This window comes from Brassica oleracea, chromosome C8 (assembly GCF_000695525.1).
Source record: "Brassica oleracea var. oleracea cultivar TO1000 chromosome C8, BOL, whole genome shotgun sequence".
Taxonomy (NCBI): Eukaryota; Viridiplantae; Streptophyta; class Magnoliopsida; order Brassicales; family Brassicaceae; genus Brassica; species Brassica oleracea.
This window is the reverse complement of record NC_027755.1, coordinates 13,290,291-13,301,870: the sequence shown is the minus strand read 5'-3', so window position 1 is coordinate 13,301,870 and position 11,580 is coordinate 13,290,291. Positions and strand designations below refer to the sequence as shown.

Genomic DNA, 11,580 nt, shown 5'->3' with positions numbered 1-11,580 from the left:
GGGGGGGGGGGGGCATCGTTGTAGGACGGGTCCACCCTTGTATCTTCTTCCACTTCCACTTGGGGGCTATTCAGAGCTGTGGGGTCTGGGTACAAAAGAGTGTGGAACGGTGCATCTTGCAGTGGAGGAGGAGTGGTTGGATTACTAGCATTAATTCTAGAAAGAGTGTGCTAAGTTTGCAGAGACAGTAAGTTTGCCATAATGGAGGCTGCAGTTGCTTCCATCAAGCCGTTAGCATCACTATAGAGGACTCTCCGTCTTCTCGCAGCAGCCTCAACAGGGTCTGCGCAACTGAGATACTGCCTTGTTACTTCGTGAAACTCTTCCATGATGGCCTCCCTGGCTATTATTTGAGTCTCTGTAACTTCTGGTTGTACTGTTATAGCTTGATTATCGTCTTCTCCTTTGTGAGGACTTTTTACTTTCTCTGTTTCAGGGGGAGCTTCAAGTTCAGCAGTGCGTTTTGGTCTCCATTGGCCCTCACTTCTACGAGGGAAAAGGTCTCTGCCTCTTTGCAGCGATATGCTGGTATCTCTTGATTGTGTGTAGGGAGGGGACGCATATGGTTGAAACTTCCTCTGTTGTCCATCATCTTTGGTTTTGGGAAGCGAGGCTCCAAAGAGGTTCGTTGCATTTTTAGGTGGTGGGTTGCGGGTTTGCTTTGTACCCACCCTATCTCCAAAAGAGTTTCCATGGCGATCAACTCTTTCATTGAAAAATGGCGCTGTAGAACTGATTGCTCCTTGTCTTCCTCTTGATTGGAGAGCAGCCGAAGAAGACTTTGTGAGGTATTGGTTTGCAGCATAGGAGTGTTCCTGGCCTCTCGATCTGTTTTTTTTTGTGAAGAGACTGGTATTTCACGTGGTCTCCTATCTTCCAGCTCCCACGTAGCCCTTGGGCTGTAGTCTGCAGGCTTAGGCTTCTCTGCCTCCAGTTTCTTTGGGCAATGCTTCCTCAGATGGCAGAGGGAGAAGCAGAATGTGCAGTGCATCTCCAACTTCTCATACTCCAAGGTGATGATGCTTTATTCTCCAGAGCCAAATTCCACTATGGATTCCTTAACCAAGGGTTTTAATCCATCCACGAGGACTCTAACTCGTGATGTCGTTCTTGTAAGCTCATGGTTCTCAAGTGTGCCTAACTCCTGGCCTACTCTACACACCATATCCTCGTGCCAGTAGTGGAGGGGCAAACCTTTAATCCGGATCCAGAAGGGGATTAGAGACGGGAAGGAGGTGGAGATGACAGGCTCCCACCTTTGGAGGATGACCATCCAGTATGTAAAATGGTACGGTCTATTATCGAGCACCCTTCTTAGGTCATCTTCTCTTTCAAACCTGAACTGAAAACAGTTATTTCCCAAGTCTGAGCCCTCTGCTCTACCTTGCAGATTCTATTTGCGTTGAAGTGCAGGGATTAGGGCCCCGATTCTTTGTTCATGGGGGTTGGTGAGCCTTCCTATGAGGGTAAGAGCATTGTCTCTTATGAGGGTTGAGTTGTCTAGACTAGGAGCCTTGATTCTCTTGATGTTGTCTTGTGAGGGTTCACACATTTGATTTTTCCCTTTTTCTGCAGCCGTAAATCTTGGCGCCATTGTTCTTAGGTTTCTCAGAAATCTGTAAGCTTCACAAACAACCGTTTGTTGGAGGAGTAGGCAAGTCTACTCCGAACAACCAGTTTTGAAGAAACAGAAATCGCTAAGAGGAGTGAAAAACCGTTGGGAATTTGAAAAAGGGTGGAGATTGAGGATGAGTGCTTTGGTAGTACTATCTTCACCGGTTTCTCGTGAGAAATCAGTAAAAACTGTAGAGATCTGCGGAACTAAGAGGCTTTGATGGTGAAGAAGAGGTGTGGAGGATGCTTCTTTGGGTTAGAAAATAGGGTTTTCGAAAGTTGAAGGAGAGAGACCAATGGTAACTTTTCTTTCTTGGTAAACAAGTGAGAGGTCACTTTCACCCTATTACCCGTTGGTTCTCGACCGTTGCTCACCTCGAAACCCGTGGCTGGGAGAGTTTTCTCACCGAGCATTAGATTTTTTCTTTGAATATCATATCCATCATATACTAATCACAGGGTGGTGCCAATTATTGATATCATGATTATGCCACTAACCTTGCGTATCAGGTTTTGAGATTCTCTTTAAATTAAAGTCACAAATTATACTTTTTTGTCACAAAATTATATTTTTTGTTCATAAAGTATAACTTTATGACTTTTATTGTAAAGAGACTGTAAAAACAAGAAAGGAAAGTACTAGAGTTATATATATCATAGGCACCACAAAGCTTTCGAAGTTCAAGGCAGCACACGATAGAGCGAGCTATGGAAAATTTGATTCCGACCAAAGGAATTCTCAAGAGCGTGGCTCTTCAAAAGGTATCGTATTTTCATTAATCCCTGTAAATATTGCTTACTTAATTTTGTTAGAACTTAAATTCTTGCTTGATCTGCAGAACTTAACTTTTTTGTCCGATGAGAAAAAGCTTTTTGTCATTTAATGATTAGGGTTGATGTTGTATTATACGGCTATGGTTGTGAATTATAACTTGCGATATGTGAAACAGTACATCTTTGATACGACGGCATATCCAAGAGAGCATGAGGAGCTCAAGAAACTACGAGAAGCTACGGTCCACAAGTATGGCAATTTGTAAGTCTGGCTACAACCTCCCTTGTATGCTTCATTGACCTTTATTGACTTTGAGCTAGTATTTTGTGAGACTCTACAACTAGTGCTTTGGTTCAGAATCTGAACATATGATCATACACCCTTATTCTTTCTAACAATTTCAAGTTTTATAACGTTAAAATCCTTATCCATAACATGTCGCAACGTGTACCTTCAAACTTTCGAAACATTAAAACATTTTCAATTTTTTGTAAGAATTTATTTTCCCAAATATAGAGGCAACTAGCTATTTTGACCAATTATGTGCTTAAAATAAATTTGAGCATTTATATTTGAAGTATTTCAAGAGATTCTCTCATGAATAAAAATAAAAACAAGTGTGAGAATCTTTTATTCACTATTTAAAAAAAACATTTGACATTTTTCAAACTCTCATAGTTGATTTTATTTTAATACTAAATTTGATTTGGAAATTATTACTTTAATATTAATGAGTTTTTTCACCAATTTATTATTCTCTAATAAAGATTGTAGTTCCATTTGAATACAAACAAACAATAATTACCTGATTCAACTACAGTAGAACTTCTATAAATTAATAATGTTAGGACTTTAAAATTTTATTAATTTATAGAGATATTAATTTACAAAAGTTTTTTTATTTAAATTTTTTATTTTAAGATATATTTATTCTAAGATAAGAAAAATATTTGATTTTAGTGTATAGACATTAATTGTTATTTTTTGAAATTTGACATTTATATTAATTTTATTATATTAGTTGGTGTATATAATATATATTGCATAGAACTTAAATGTGGTTTTAGATATAATATTACTAAATCTCATCAAAATATATTAAGTGTTAAGAAAATATAAAGATAATTCCATTGTGAATATAAAACAAACAATATAACAATTGGTTCTTACTTATATAAAATATATATACATATAAATTATTAATTTATATTTTTAATGGGACCTTATATTTCCATAGAATTTTCTAAAAATTATTATCTTATTATTTTATCGATTTGTGTCAAATTTTGAATCGGTCCAAGTTGGGACCAACAAAATTTATTAATTTATAGAGATTATTAATTTATCGAGTATTAATTTATAGATGTTCTACTGTATATTGCTAACATCAGTTACCAAAAAGAAAACAATATTGCTTAGATCGAAGTACATAAAATGAATCAACTCAAGAATTAACAAACAAAAACTATATGCGTTTATATGTGTAGAAGCGAGATGAAGGTACCAGTTGATGAGGGGCACTTTTTATCGATGCTTATAAAATGATGAATGCCAAAGATACGCTAGAACTCGGTGTTTTCACGGGGTATTCGTTGCTCACGACTGCCCTCGCATTGCCTGAAGATGGCCGTGTATATGTTTGAAACACTAATCTACTTTCCAAAACAAAATCCAAATAAGTAAATATGATAACAACTACTAATATCTATGAACTCTTTGGATATAATATATACAGATTACTGCAATAGACATTGATAAAGAAGCTTATGAGTTGGGTCAAGAGTTCATCAAGAATGCAGGTGTTGATCACAAAATCAATTTCATCCAATCCGATGGTCTTCAGGCCTTAGACAAGATGTTGAACGTACGTAATCTCATTCATGTTGTTATATTACCATTAGCAATTATTTTTTTTGTCATATTTTGTATGATGATGACATTGGTTCATGCATGATGGTGGACCCACAGAAGAATCCAAGACCGGAGTTCGATTTCGCATTTGTTGATGCTAATAAGACAAACTATGCCAATGCATACGAGAGACTAATGAAGCTGGTGAAGATTGGGGGGATAATAGCTTTTGATAACACATTGTGGTTTGGGTATGTGGCTGAGGAAGAGGAGGATGTGCCAGAGCACTTGAGGGTGTGCAGAAAAGCCCTCATGGAGTTGAACAAGCAGCTCGCTTCTGATCCTCACATCGAGATCTCTCAAGTCTCCATTGGTGATGGTGTCACTCTCTGCAGACGCCTTATGTGATTAACGAGACTCATCAAAGTACCAAAGTGTTCTTTGTTTTTATTTTATTAAGTGGTAGGAATCTTTAATGCTCTCTTGTCTTGTGTTCTTGCTCATTGTGTGTTCTTTCCCGTGGGAGATGAGTTCCGGTTGGTGTGTTGGATTAATTATGCTAAAGATTGTTCCCTTTATATATATCATATCCCAGATATCAGCAAACTCAACATACAATCGAATAGTAACACAATGATTTAAAGTAGAGTAACAAGAAATAAGGAATCAGATGTACACAAGTTCTCTCTCCAAAGAAACCAATACAAAGCTCTCTAAAAAATATACACCCATACAAACTAACTTTCGAAAACAAGACGAGAATTTTAATATGTCAACATTTCCCTCAGCTTTTCTTCTCCTTCAAGCCGGAGACTGGTCGTCCAGATGGACAATGTAGATTCCGATCAGGTCGACCAGAGATGTGACCGAGTGGGCAATATGACTGGAATCAGAGTGGTAAGCTTAAAACAAATGCACAAAATGAAATGAGATGATAATGAATGATAAAACAAGACCAATGAATTAACCGAGAGGATATGATAAAATCAGGCTTCTAGTGGTGTAACACTCTCCGCCTGATCAATTGATGGATTGAAGCTGATCGAGATGGAGCTAAGTTTGCTGGTTATTTAACACTCTCAATCTTGACCGGTGAATGGGATGGATTGGATGGAATGAGAACGCCGCAAATATATATGGACAGGAGGTTTGATAAGTCAAGTTGTCCAAGAATTGTTTCTCACAACATTCTAAAGACTTAAAACACAATTTTTTGCAAAAGGAAAAAAACAACATTTTCATTCATAAAATTCAAGGGTGATTTAAAATGGTACAAACGACTGGAGCTTTATAGGCTCGACTCTGGACAAGAACAAACGGCCATAAACAATAAAAGGGAAACAAATAACTTTCAAAGTCTTCAATGAAAATGATCTTGGATACAATATGGACGTTGGAGGTGATGGCCGTAAAAGGGAAAGTTGGTTTTTCTTAAACCTTCAAGGGAAAAATGAAACGGCCCTCAAATCAGTGTGGTTTGACCTCACCAAACCGTCCACACCGGCCACCTAGGAGTAACAGGGACAGATGTTCTTTCCAAGGAGCGACAACCAGAAGGACTTTTGGGAAAGACAACCAAGTCAGAACTGAATCACCAGGAATTAGAATCACCAGAAAAGATTCACAGACCAATAAGCTATGAATTTATAAGTCAGGTCATCTTCTCAGCATTTAATGGGGCCATATCTCCAACAATTCAGTCCATACAAGTCCGAACACGAATGATCTTCAACCAAAGCAACTTTTTCCATCTAGGAGAGACTTTTAAGATTCCATAGAAAGAAGAACCAAGCCCAGATCCCGATCCATTAAGGACGGTTTTATTAAAATGGGTCAAACCGACATCATTTATGGAAAGTCTTCAACTCCTTAAAATTTGTTCGACCCAAACCTATTTATGAAAGCCATGAGAGATACTAAACCATCCATAAGGTATTATAGACGTTCTAACATGTGGCAGCACCGAAAGGATTAAGAGAATACTTTTTCACTCCAACTTACCTTATTTGGAGTCTTTGGAATTCAAACTCCGGCAAAAACTTCCTAAACTGTTTGTGCACGAGATCAGCACATATCAAACCATCAATAAGATTCGATGAAAGATTATATTTCCCCTCAAACCGTCCAGGTTTGAGAAGAATCAAATTTCCCTTTTATGGCCATCCAGGTTTGAGAAGAATCAAATTTCCCCTTTATGGCCAAGCAAATCACCTCCAATGTTCATATTCCATCTAAAATCATCTCCACTGAAGACTCGAGGCTTGTTTATTTGCAAGTTATTTGTTTCCTTTTTAATGTTTATGACTGTTTGGTCTTGTTCAGAATCGAGCCTATAAATCTCTAGTCATTTGTACCATTGTAAATCACCCTTGAATTTTATGAATAGATTTTTTTTTTTGCTGTTTGCAAAACATTTGTGTTCTAAGTTTTCAAAGTGTTGTGAAAAGCAGCTCTTGAGCAACCTAACTTATCACAGCTCTTGTCCATAGAGCTTTGTGACGTCTACAATCCATCCCATTCATCTGCCTCAAAGTTTTACTAGTTATAACAATAGTACATAAAAACAGACTAGTTTTAGCTAATGTTGTGTTGATACCATCGCTTTCAGTTCAGCAGGTACTTCCATCTTTCTCACTTCCCTCATCCCTACCACATTCTTCATTCGACTGGACTTCCCCACCAATACGAGTCTTTGGTCCCGAGTTCTCCTAAGATCCCCTCTCGCCATCTTCTTCACCTGAGTTCCTTAAATTCTTCTCAAAGTTCACGTCTTCTTCTTCAACTGAGTTCACATTGCCTTCTTCTTCAGTTGAAGCAGTCAAATCGACAGTTGCCAGCTTTACTCTCTCTTTTGCTGACACAAATTAATGAACCAATCAGCTACACATTCGTATGAGATACACAAATCGACATGCATTCATCATTTCTCCACCAAACTGAAATCCAGATAAATAAGAGGAGATATCTTAACCAAATCGAAATCGAGATGACTAAGAGAAGAGACACCTCGTAATTCCTTTTTGAGTTCTCGTTGCTAGTCCTCCTTAGTTTCATGAATAGAACAACTTGAAGAAGAAATAATTTTTGAGATAAGGGTTTTTACATACCTGGTTAGTTAGATATGTAATTAACTTATTTTTTCATACCCGGTTAGATCAGACGGGTCGTTGGTGGGCAGATAATATTCAGGCCTTGTATGTAATATAGATGATTTTGTTAGGGCGTATATGTAATCAACTTCTTTTTCACATTAAAAATATCAAAATGAAAATAATTTAGAAGGAGATATTATGAATTTGAATTTCTAACTAGATCTAGGAGATTTGGAGTTTTGGGATCCATGGTTTGTAAAAAGACGAAACTTATAGTTTATTTGACAATATGCGAGAGCCAAGACGGTGGAGAAGCCTGAGAGTGTGCAAAAAGCGAGTAACCCATTGCGGCCGTTTGGTACGTTTATTGAATATGTATTTCCATAGATCGGGGAAGGAACCAATACATCTTGCTACTATAGAAGCAAAGAACAGACGAAACGACAGGCACCCGACGACAGCTCATCAACTATCAAAATTCTTATATATATATATATATATATGTATGTATGTATTCTGAAATAATCAATGTTTTCTTGATATTAAAATATTATTTCAGATGAAAATAATATTGATGACAAAAAAAATGTGAAAGATGTGTTTGCTTTGGTTTTTAATGAGATTAATTTGATACACAATAGTGGGGATATTTTTGAAGTGTCTTCCTTAGCTGGGATAGCTTTTGGTGCTATATTTATAACTTTCAACATGTTAATTACTTTTATTAGGTTGAAAACGTGAATTACATTGGTACGCTGTTTTACAATTTTCTTTAAAAGATTGTAGATAGTTACAAATTCGGGCCTAAGATCTTTTTTTACATTGACGATTCGACAACTGATAATACTACCTGTTTTATGATAATATATGCCTAACAGCATCACCTGAGCTATACTATGAAGATACACGCCTGACCGGATTTACTTGCACCATGTTGAAGACCTCTTGTAAACCTTTTTTCGTAGTCTGCATAATTGTTTTTATAAATCGTTTTCTCTAAAAATTGAAATATGGACCTCTTATAATGTGCAATCTGCAAAAAATTACATAGTTTGAAATTCAAACCCCGAACTTGGGTGTAGAAAGTTTTAAACCTTAACCACTATAGGATACGGTGTTTCCACGACCTAAGATCTTAGAAACCCAAATTAAAATAAAATTATTTACAAATTAATACATAAGTTTTACAATTTCTTACGAACAAATTTATAATAATTGAATACAACACATTTTGACTACAGTCCAACTTCTCAAAAAAAAAGAAGTCTAGGAAAATTGGATGTTGTTGTTTGGGTCATGTACTTAAACGTTATACTTTTACGACCATGCATATATATAAGCTCATTTTTTTGATTAACTTTTCAGGGATTGGGGGATCCATAAACTGGGGGCCTCATTCAAATGTTTTCACATAATGATCGTAGGTTCTACATAGTCTTGTGACTCAAATCCCAGAATGAACCATGTGATTTTTTTGAATCGGAGTTACTCAGTCACTAGGCAACCATGGTGTTCATACATCTCACAAATATCAAATATATATTACTGCTAACGAATTAATTTAGATCTCATACAATCTGTTTCTTGTACTGACAGATAAATTTGACTCATGGTCGTCTAGACCTAAGTTCAACCTCAGATGGTCCACAACATGGCCACTATGATGTATGAACATAGTGGTTTTATAGTCTTGGAAATATACTGAACTTTGGTCTAAAATGTAGGGCCAACATATGGAGACAGCTGTAAGATTTAAATGCTTTGTTTGGCATACATATGAGGATTTTGTATACCGAACGCAATCAATTGATTGGTAATAAAAAATCACGTGGTTAAGTGCAATATGTTGCGGTCACAGGAGAGACGGACCACAAGAGATTTATCGTAGAAATCCAACACATGGAAGGTCGTGTTAGCTCGTACATCTGGAAGATGCAGATGCCTTATCCAAATGTTTCATCTGGGTATTTTTCATTTTTTCATTTCATCTATGCATCCAGATGAATCATCTGAATGCAACTATGTTCGTTTGCTTTTTATTTTTTTAAGTTGCATCTTCTTCCAGGTGGACTTATTAATAAAATGATTAAAAAAATATTTTTAAATTTTTTGGCGGGAAAATAGCATTTTTACGGTTTTGGAGAAAAATAATGTTTTCGGTTTTTGCGGAAAAATGTGTTTTGACGAAAAATGCGTTTTTCCGATTTTAGCGTACGTTTTTTTGCGGTTTTAGCAGAAAACTTGTCTTTTTGCGGTTTTGGCGGGAAATACTTTTTGACGGAAAATGTGTTTTGACGAAAAAGTGCGTTTTTGCAAATTTGACGAAAAAATATAATCCATCTGGATGCAACATTATAATGTACAAAACGAACATCGATTTGCATCTTCCATCTGGGTGAGCAAACAAACAGCACCTAAGTTTATCTCGTCTAGTCTAGTCTTCCCTTATCAAGTATTATACTGAACATTTATTTTTGGACTAATCTACGATAGTGTTATAATATATAACTAGATTTTGATCCGCGCGGATGTAGTTTTCAAAAATATGTTAATATTAGGACTGGATAAAAAATTCAAATCTGAAGAACCGAACTGATTCCGATCCGAAAGAGTAGTATTAAACCCGAACCGAAATTGATTACATATCCAAATTATTCAAATTTTTTATATTTAGATAACCGAATCCGATCCGAACTGATGTATTTCGGATACCGAAATTTATCCGAAAAAGATTTATATACTTTTATATATTAATTATTTTTAGATTTAATGTATATAAAAACATCCAGAATATATATATGATACTTTTTAGTTGGTTTAAATATTTGAAAATATATACAAATAGTCAAAAGTAAATATCTACAATAGTTTAAGTATACTTAAAACACCAAAAATACCTAAAATAATTATTGATTCTCAATCCAAATATTTAAACCAACCCAATTTATATATTAAGTTTAGGTATTCTAACATATGTTATTCAAATTTATATGTAATATATTATTTTTATCGATTTTGAGAAATTTAAAGTATATAATGAATTTTAAAATTTTAAAAATAATTTAAATAGGTTATTCTAACCCGAACTGAACCCGTACAGATCCAAATAGAGTTCAACCCGAAATTTAAAAATATCTGACTGGGGCTGAAATCTTTGACCCCAGAAACCCGAAACCCGAAACCCAAACAGACCCGAAATGAACCCGAATGGATACCCGAATGTCCACTTCTAGTCACTATTATATATCGTATATATGTCATCGTATAATTAATCATATTTTTTACGTACCATCATATAAGTAATTATATAATTAATAGTATTTTATATGTACCATCATATAAATAATCACATATATTATATTTTAAAATTTTAATGTGAAATATAAACACTATAATTTAAGTAGGTATATGAAATTGAGCTTTTTATTGTATTTTTCTTATATATATTGAAAACATTTTTTTTATTATGGTTATTGGAAAATACTTTAGTAAAATTAAATTTTTGAATATATGCATATTTTAAATAAAATTTTGATATAAATCAAATTTAAATTATTATTTTGATTTGAAATATGTATATAAAGTTTAAAAAAAAAATTATGAATATTTTAGACAAAAAATGTTTTTAGGTAATTAGATTAGTTAAGTTTTTGTATATTTTAAAGATGATCAAAACACTACAAGAAAACATATTTTTTACTAGGGCAGTATTCGTTGTAAATTCGTCGTAAATGGGTTGTTACGACGAATTAACCTCGAAAGATGTTTCGTTGTTAAACGTCCGTCGTAACGGAGGTTTCATCGTAAACGACTCGTTACGTTTACGACGAAATATATTCCTCGTAAAGCGCAGGGAAAGAATTCGTCGTAAATGACACATAAGATTTTGTGGTAAAGCCCACGTAATGATTTCGATGTAAAGCACACGTAAATACTTTCGTTGTAAATCACTCGTAAACATTTCGATGTAAAACCCTCGTAAATCTTTCGATGTTAATCACTCGTAAACATTCGATGTAAACTCCATGTAATGTTTACGAGGAGTTTACATCGATTCTTATTATATTATTATTAATTAGTATATAATAAATTTTAATTTATATTTAATATTCAGAATTTAAAATAATTTAAATTTTAAAACGAAATATGAAATTGAAAAACATATTTTAAAAAGGCATTTAAAAGTCATACAATAATATTTAAATTCATAATACAAACAGAAATATAAAAAAAACTACATATCCTCGA

At 34.7% G+C, this 11,580-nt stretch overlaps 1 pseudogene; it reads left to right on the top strand.

Annotated features, from left to right (window-relative positions):
- Positions 1-2,187: 2,187 nt before the first annotated feature.
- On the top strand, positions 2,188-4,818 carry LOC106310722 (annotated as a pseudogene).
- The last annotated feature ends 6,762 nt before the right edge of the window (positions 4,819-11,580 follow it).